The following is a 9,074-nucleotide window of genomic DNA, read 5'->3' as shown; positions in this document are numbered from 1 at the left end:
CATTTTTTGGAAAAGAGTAAAGATATAGCCCTCGTGTCCTTATAAATGTTCCCATACTCTCACTGTCCCAGGCTCCTCATGTCCCAGGCTCTGTAAGACCTCGTGCTGAGCTCACAATGGCTACTAGGCGTGTCTGCACCAAACACAACAGGCACTTTGGGCTTCCCTGAACAGGAAAACTGCTGCAGACACTAACATTGCGGGACAGATTTTCTCCCACAACCTGGCCCCTTTGCACTGTTCAGGTGCTGCAAAAATGCCAGATATTGGTCATAACTGTCCAGCTGACAATTTCCCAAGTAGGGAAAGCTCTCAGCTGGGGTAAAGACCCCTCATCATCTCTGCATATTGGGTGACCCGAGGTGTGGCCAAAGTCCCAGTACACTCCCATCATTTCTCAGCTGCTGGCTGATCCCTTGGAGGCTGCTGCCAGCTGTAAGTACCTGTACAACTCATGTGTACCTGTACAACTCACAGGAGAGATGTTGAAAGGGCCCAAGAGGCAGATGGGGGTTCTGCGCAAACCTTGAAAGGTTAGGAAGTTTGGTTCCATCACAAAAGTTGGATGCATACCTGGAACTCATCAGAACTTCCTTCACCTGGTAGTGGTGCCTTGTATAGATGTGAAACCACTTCTCTTTACTAATAGTTGACATGTTAGAACTGTTCAAAAGCTATGTCCCCTGCAGTACCTGGATGCCCTCAGAGGATGTCAGATCAATTGCTACTAACCCTAATTGAGTTTCTACTGCAGTGTAAGTGTTAGGGGCCTGTGTTTTTCCACCAGAGAGATGGCCCACACTGACTGTCAATTACAGTGGCCACAGATCTGTAACACCAGGTCCACAGATATCAGCTGGTTAGCTCTCCACATGGTTTTCTGATTCATGTTCCATTTCTGGCTGCAACCAGGAAGTGCACAAATGAAAGACATTTTCACCAGGCTAGGAAAACTTCTTCAAACAAGTTTGGTGTTGGTTGGGTTTTGGGCTAAGTTTCAGTTGGGGTTCATTGAGGGGGGTTGGGGCCTGGGTGGAGCATTAGGCAAAGATTAAGCCTTTTCTCATTTTATACAAATCAGCTTGTCTATTCTCAAAAGAAGTGCAAAAGATATTTCAGGAGGATGTTTGAATGCCACGTAATGCTAGTTGGCTGACTCCTCTTCTGACCCTTGTTCTCTGTGCACATCAGTTTCCTTACTCATACTAACATGGTTCCCGGAATGCAAAACCTTCTCTCCCCTCTGTGCTTTGCTTTTGTTTAACCTCATCAGACCATAGCTGCATCTGCCATGGAGACAGACATCACTGCCTTGCCCACATGGTGTGTACACCACATTTATAAGGCACAACGCATTTCTTCCCATTCCCTAGCCCCGAGGAGTCAAACCTCAGAAAAAGCGCATGGTCCCCCCTTTCGCCCCATTCATGCTGCATCTTCAGGAAGCAGCAACAATAATCATTCCAGGATCAAAACCTGCTTCCCATTATCTGGCTTTGGTTGATGATGATGTATGAAGCAGAGAGAAAAGTGACAGCTTGATTTTCATAGGTTAGGTGTTGACCCTGCTGGGCTTAGTGTAGCATGAAACTAGTTTTGACTAGTAAACTGAATAAATATGCCAAGGAAGTCATAGAGGGACAAATATATATGCAAGGCCAAGGTGCCAGTTTTACAGAATGATTTTGATTCATCAGAGGGATCAGCTGAAGCCCCGTGCATTAAAAACGCTGTAAACTGGAGCTAGGAGAAAGGGGAGTATTTCATTGTATAATCCCTTAGCAATATGCAGCCTCCTTTCAGTCTTCAATATGCGTATCAATTAGGAAGAACCATGACAGCCCAGTGCTGGAAGATCTGGACATGCTGCCCACAACCAGCCCAGAGAGAGCAAAGAGCAGAAGATGAACAGAAGCGAATCTATTGGAATTTACTGGAATATAAATGAGGCAAAGAAAGATTTTTTTTCTGGCAATAGGCATATTATATGTTACATGAAATGCAGGGTTAGTCCAAGAAGCATCTAGCAAAGTTAATGCTCGGAGTTGTTGCTCTGCAATACAAAAATCAAGGGTCACCTGATGAAATTACTCCAGTAGGTTTAATACAAATAAGAGGATGTACTTTTTCACACAATGCACAGTCAACCTGTGGAACTCATTGCCATGGGATGTTATGAGAGCCAAAAGTATAACTGGGTTCATTGAAGAACTAGAAATGTTCGTGGAGGATAAGTCCATAAGTGGTATTAGCCAGGATGGCCAGGGATGCACTCCTTGCTCAGGGTGACCCTAAGCCTATGATTGCCAGAAACTGGGAGGGGAAGACAGGGTGGATCACTCCAATTGCCCTGTTTTGTACACTCCCCCTCAAGTTCTAGTAGTGGCCACTATCAAAGACAGGATACTGGGCTAGATGGACCATTGGTCTGACCCAGTATGGCCGTTTTTATGTTCAGAGAACCTAGTAATTGAGGTTATGATGATGAGTATTTTATATTTTTATGTATTTGTGTAACTGTAGCTTCTAGAGGCTCCACCCAGCTTGTGCTAGGTGCTGTATGCACATTTAGGGCTTGATTCTGCAGACTGCTGAGCATTCTGGGACCAATCCAGCAAAGCCACTGTGGTCAATTGGGTTGTTTAAATCTAAGCACTTTCTTCAGTGCTTTGCTGGATGAAGCCCAAAGTGCCCTGGCACTTTGCAGGGTTGAACTCTTACTAAAAGACATAAAGTTTAACTTGAAATGACCTGTGGGTAAAGAGTTAGAGCAGGGTAGAGACACAATGTTTAGATCTGGATCTGCATCTCAGTATCTCCAAAACTATGGGGTGATCAGATCTACGGTTCTGGTCTAGTCTGGTCTTTTGAAAGCCAAATCCTGCTCCTTAGACCCCTGGCTCTGTAGAACTGCTGTAGAAAGCTAGGGATGGGATGGGGATTTTGCAGTAGCATCTAGGCCCTTATTTTGATAGGTGAAATATGAAATGAAAATTATATACTCACATACACCAGGCAGAACATTTCTAAGGGGTTCCTGCACATCTTCATGAGTTAGTCACATGGCCTTTGTTCTCATCCTTTATATTATCATCAGAAGTAGGTTGTAACAGTTACCCAGGAAGGAAATGCACCTCTTGTCATATCTTATTGCTCCATGTGCTGTCAATGATTTTTAAGGCACTCTCTTTTTCTGGTGGGGGTGGCGGGTGACAATTTGGGAATCTGTCTGTACAATCTGTGTGAGATCAGGACTCCATGTATCTGGGTCAGGCTGCACACTCCATTTTGAATGTGCAGCTTTTGGCCTTCTCTATGGCCTGTTTGCCTTCATTTTGAGCTGAAGTCCTAACATAGAGAGATACAGACTGACAGTAGAGGGTAGTTGACTTTAAGTACCCAACCATTGGAAATCTAGCCACTCTAGACAAAAGACTGGTCCTTACCCAAAACTAGTTTAGCAAGGGGAGGTTGCCTTGGCAATTAAGTTGCCTGGCAAGGGTTTTTGCTCATGTGGGGAAGCTGGCAAGGGTGTCATCAGATGTGGGAGGGGAGTCTGAACATTTGAAAAGGGCAGAGGCTGGACTGCTCAGGTCCCATTTTCCTCCAGTCCATGAGGCAGAAACAATCCAATGTGTAAGACTCATGAGGAAGGGGACCCTCCCTGCCTGGTTCCTAAGGACTCCCAAGGGAAGGGTGAGCTAGAAAGTGAGGAAAATGAGGCAGGGACCTGTGCATAGTGCTCATTGTTTTGTACTATCCCATACTTTACCTGATTAAGTATGAAAGATCATAGCTGTGTTAGATTCTGTGCAAAGTGTCTCTCTGTATGCTCACTGCTTTACAATTGTTGCATGCCCCTGAGAATTATACTGTAACCCAAACCTTCACACCTGGAGGTGAAGTTCTGGGACAAGGTGTGTTTAAGTATGGGGAACTCTGAGGGGTCACTGCACCCAGAGAAGCTAGGCATCTGGACAGCACATTCCAGCTCTTAGAGGTGGGTGCCAGGTAGAAGGTCTGCACCCTGAGAGTGTGCCTAGGGTCCCCGAGATTTGGGCAATGGCTGGACTCCATCCAGGGAGCTTGAAACACACAGGAATCCAGAGCATTAGTGGTTTGGATTCCCCTCATAGCAGTCCTAAGTGAATGGCTGGAAGAGGACATTCACTATGCTCTGACAGGGGTGCAGGGGAGAAAGATAGAGGTGTAACATGACATATATTTAATATCTAATTCAGTACCCATGGAAGCAGGACTGGTTCTAGGGCAGGTGAGCAGGGCAGTTGATGTGGACACCAATTTACAAGAGGCTGCCATACCACTGTGCCACTGGGCTTTTTTCCCCTGCATGTTTATTTTTTTTGCTCCACTCCGATTGGCCATTGACTTTTTTGGAGGTTTTTTTGGCTAGGCCAGCAGACAGGGGCACTGAAAACGCTTTCCATCCTGGCTGGCAATTCAGCTAGGTCCTAGGGCTGCTCCTGAATGGAAGTTTGGAAACTGTAACACAAGTGTTTAAAGGTTAGATCAGAAGAAGCTTAGCTCACAAGGGTTGGGAACTCTACTTTCCAAATCTTCTGCATCCTCAGAGAATTTGTTGCTCCTCCAGACTTGAATGAAGCGGAGGTGGATGGGGCTGGCCAGGGGGCTCTCATCAGGAGCACATGTGCTTTATTAATCTTCAGTGATGCAGCAGTGAGTACTAGCTAGAGTGAGGTCAATGGAGTTACACCAGTTTGTGAGCAAGAAGAGAATCAGACCCCCCTGACTTTTAATTCCCTTTGAAAGATAAAATCTCTTTTTTTTCCCCCCTGGACAATGAGATTTTCTACCTGGTGAAGAAAAAATGCAGAAAAAATGCTGCCCGTATTAAAATGCATTTTCCATTAAATATAGAGGGCAAGCGAGAGAAAGTGAGAGAGGGAGAGATCCTGGAAGAGGTTTATTTAATATAAACTACGTTTATATTTTTGGTAAGTTGAAGAACACAAATTGAACGCTTAATGCATTCCATAATACTGCAGAAACATGACCTTGACGTTAGCATAGAAATCAATTTCAGTTTTTATTTAGCAGCTGCATAGCCGTTTAAAACATGAACTTCAATACGACTTGAGTTAACAACCAATAATCTCTGCACCCCTTTGCTCCAGGCATAGTCATGGGCTGGTTCACCCGCATTTAGAACACAAATATTTGGCTTCTTTTTTTATTACTATTTTTTATAACTGTTCATTTAATTTGGCACCTGTCAAATTAAAAGTCCAAATTCCTGTCCTGACTCCAAAGTCAAGTCTCAGGGCTGCAAGTGTGCATTCAAATCCAGCATAGCTCCCCAGAAGAAGTATATTCTCTGGCTCCAATCCTGCAGACTGTTCCACATGCTTAGATCCCTGCTCCCAGCTCTATTGACTTCAATAGGACTATGCCTAAGCATAAGGTTCTGCATGTACACAGCAGCTTGTAGGATCTAGCCCAATGTTTGGCGTCATGTGTGCAAATGTTTCCTTCTTTGCTGGCTGAGCCTCCCTGCAGAAACCTCTCTCAGGATTCTCTTTCTTAGCAGATCCAGAGTATTTCTACTTCCTCTCCTAGATGCATCATATTGCATCTCTGATTGGATGTCTCATGGAAATTGTACTTCATGTAGATGCATCTTCATGGCTAAGGAAGGTTGCTACTGAATCAGGTTCGCCTTGTTTTTCTCCTCCCCTTCCCCAATGCTTCTTAACCTCAGCCTCCACCTACTTGCTTTCCCCAATGAGTGGGAGGAAAGCAAGAAACTGTCAATTTAGTCATTCTGCTGGCACTTGAGTTCCTGGCTAGCTAGCTTTCCACACAATAATCCTGCCTTCCAGGAGTCACCATACACTGAGGGGGCTGAGGCCATGACGATGCTGTTCCATTGTGCTCCCAGGCTAGAGAGGGGAATCTGACACAATAGTGAATCTTGGAAGGGTAAGACGCTTTGATAGTCTTCTGTAATTCAAAACATGTAGATCTGGCTCCAGCCTATCTGGCTTATCAGTGATGGATGTATGGATTGAAGGAAGGAAGGAAGAATAAACTCTCCTCTTGGTGATAAACATATCAGCATCCGATTCCCTTTTTGCTTGTCTGTCTGGAGGCAAATGACAACACACAGCTCACGCTCCTATACCTGCTCCAGTAGAATCCACAGATGTTGTGTGTGCTCGGTATCATGGTATCACATCTTAAAGGTGCATTCAGAGGTGTAACTCACCAGTCCTGTCCAAATCTGTCTATTATGGTGCACAAGTCACAAAATACATACAAAAGGATTGTCCTCTGTCTCACCATTTAGCCACTGGATACTAAATGAAAGGCAAAGGAACTGGGAGAGAGGGAAGGGAAGTCATAGCAAATGGTGTGAACTGAACAGATGAGGGGGAAAAGCTACTCATCCAAAATCCATACACACAGTGAGCATGACTGACAAACTGTCACTGCTGGTGTCCTTCTTGTCTGACACTGCATTTATAATTCATCAGAAGCACAGAGAGGACTCCGAATCATATCAAGATGGCATCTTCTGTCATCAGAAACTCCATTGTTCTAATTAACTTTCTCACTGACCCGGAGACAAACATTTGTGGGGGGTGGAGAAAGGGACAAGGGGGTGGGGGGGGGAGTTAGAAGAGGTGGAACTGGGGAGTGATACTGTGCTCAGTTGCCTGTACATTTATGACACTGCTGCTTGATTGCTCTGTGTTTTTCTTTAATATGTGTCTCTATATCATGCATGATAGTCTTCAGATTTGCTTGAAATTGAGATTTTATTTGCTGGCCAAGATCTACTCTCTTCCAGTGTAAAAGGAGCTAAAAGAAAATCTGAGTTTATTATAAGCAGCAATCATAGAATCATAGAATATCAGGGTTGGAAGGGACCTCAGGAGGTCATCTAGTCCAACCCCCTTCTCAAAGCAGGAACTAATCCCAACTAAATCATCCCAGCCAGGGCTTTGTCAAGCCTGACCTTAAAAACCTCTAAGGAAGGAGATTCCACCACCTCCCTAGGTAACCCATTCCAGTGCTTCACCACCCTCCTAGTGAAAAAGTTTTTCCTAATATCCAATCTAAACCTCCCCCACTGCAACTTGAGAGCTTTACTCCTTGTTCTGTCATCTGGTACCACAGAGAACAGTCTAGATCCATCCTCTTTGGAACCCCCTTTCAGGTAGTTGAAAGCAGCTATCAAATCCCCCCTCATTCTTCTCTTCTGCAGACTAAACAATCCCAGTTCCCTCAGCCTCTCCTCATAAGTCATGTGCTCCAGCCCCCTAATCATTTTGTTGCCCTCTGCTGGACTCTTTCCAATTTTTCCACATCCTTCTTGTAGTGTGGGGCCCAAAACTGGACACAGTACTCCAGGTGAGGCCTCACCAATGTTGAATAGAGGGGAACGATCACATCCCTCGATCTGCTGGCAATGCCCCTACTTATACAGCCCAAAATGCCGTTAGCCTTCTTGGCAACAAGGGCACACTGTTGACTCATATCCAGCTTCTCATCCACCGTAACCCCTAGGTCCTTTTCTGCAGAACTGATGCCTAGCCACTCGGTCCCTAGTCTGTAACAGTGAATGGGATTCTTCCATCCTAAGTGCAGGACTCTGCACTTGTCCTTGTTGAATCTCATCAGGTTTCTTTTGGCCCAATCCTCTAATTTGTCTAGGTCCCTCTGTATCCTGTCCCTACCCTCCAGCGTATCTACCACTCCTCCCAGTTTAATGTCATCTGCAAACTTGCTGAAAGTGCAGTCCACGCCATCCTCCAGATCATTAATGAAGATATTGAACAAAACCGGCCCCAGGACCAACCGCTTGAAATCGGCTGCCAACTAGACATGGAGCCGTTGATCACTACCCGTTGAGTCCGACGATCTAGCCAGCTTTCTATCCACCTTATAGTCCATTCATCCAGCTCATACTTCTTTAATTTGCTGGCAAGAATACTGTGGGAGACCGTATCAAAAGCTTTGCTAAAGTCAAGGAATAACACATCCACTGCTTTCCCCCCATCCACAGACCCAATTATCTCCTCATAGAAGGCAATTAGGTTAGTCAGGCATGACTTGCCCTTGGTGAATCCATGCTGACTGTTCCTGATCACTTTCCTCTCCTCTAAGTGCTTCAGAATTGATTCCTTAAGGACCTGCTCCATGATTTTTCCAGGGACTGAGGTGAGGCTGACTGGCCTGTAATTCCCCGGATCCTCCTCCTTCCCTTTTTTAAAGATGGGCACTACAATAGCCTTTTTCCAGTCATCCGGGACCTCCCCCGATCGCCATGAGTTTTCAAAGATAATGGCCAATGGCTCTGCAATCACATCCGCCAACTCCTTTAGCACCCTCGGATGCAGCGCATCTGGCCCCATGGACTTGTGCTCATCCAGTTTTTCTAAATAGTCCCGAACCACTTCTTTCTCCACAGAGGGCTGGTCACCTTCTCCCCATACTGTGCTGCCCAGTGCAGCAGTCTGGGAGCTGACCTTGTTCGTGAAGACAGAGGCAAAAAAATCATTGAGTACATTAGCTTTTTCCACATCCTCGGTCACTAGGTTGCCTCCCTCATTCAGTAAGGGGCCCACACTTTCCTTGACTTTCTTCTTGTTGCTAACATACCTGAAGAAACCTTTCTTGTTACTCTTAAGAGCTGCAACTCCAAGTGTGATTTGGCCTTCCTGATTTCACTCCTGCATGCCTGAGCAATATTTTTATACTCCTCCCTGGTCATTTGTCCAATCTTCCACTTCTTGTAAGCTTCTTTTTTGTGTTTAAGATCAGCAAGGATTTCACTGTTTAGCCAAGCTGGTCGCCTGCCATATTTACTATTCTTTCTACACATCGGGATGTTTTTTTCCTGCAACCTCAATAAGGATTCTTTAAAATACAGCCAGCTCTCCTGGACTCCTTTCCCCCTCATGTTATTCTCCCAGGGGATCCTGCCCATCAGTTCCCTGAGGGAGTCAAAGTCTGCTTTTCTGAAGTCCAGGGTCCGTATTCTGCTGCTCTCCTTTCTTCCTTGTGTCAGGATCCTGAAGTCGACCATC

This window comes from Chrysemys picta, chromosome 7 (assembly GCF_011386835.1).
Source record: "Chrysemys picta bellii isolate R12L10 chromosome 7, ASM1138683v2, whole genome shotgun sequence".
NCBI lineage: Eukaryota > Metazoa > Chordata > Testudines > Emydidae > Chrysemys > Chrysemys picta.
This window is presented reverse-complemented; position numbering follows the sequence as displayed.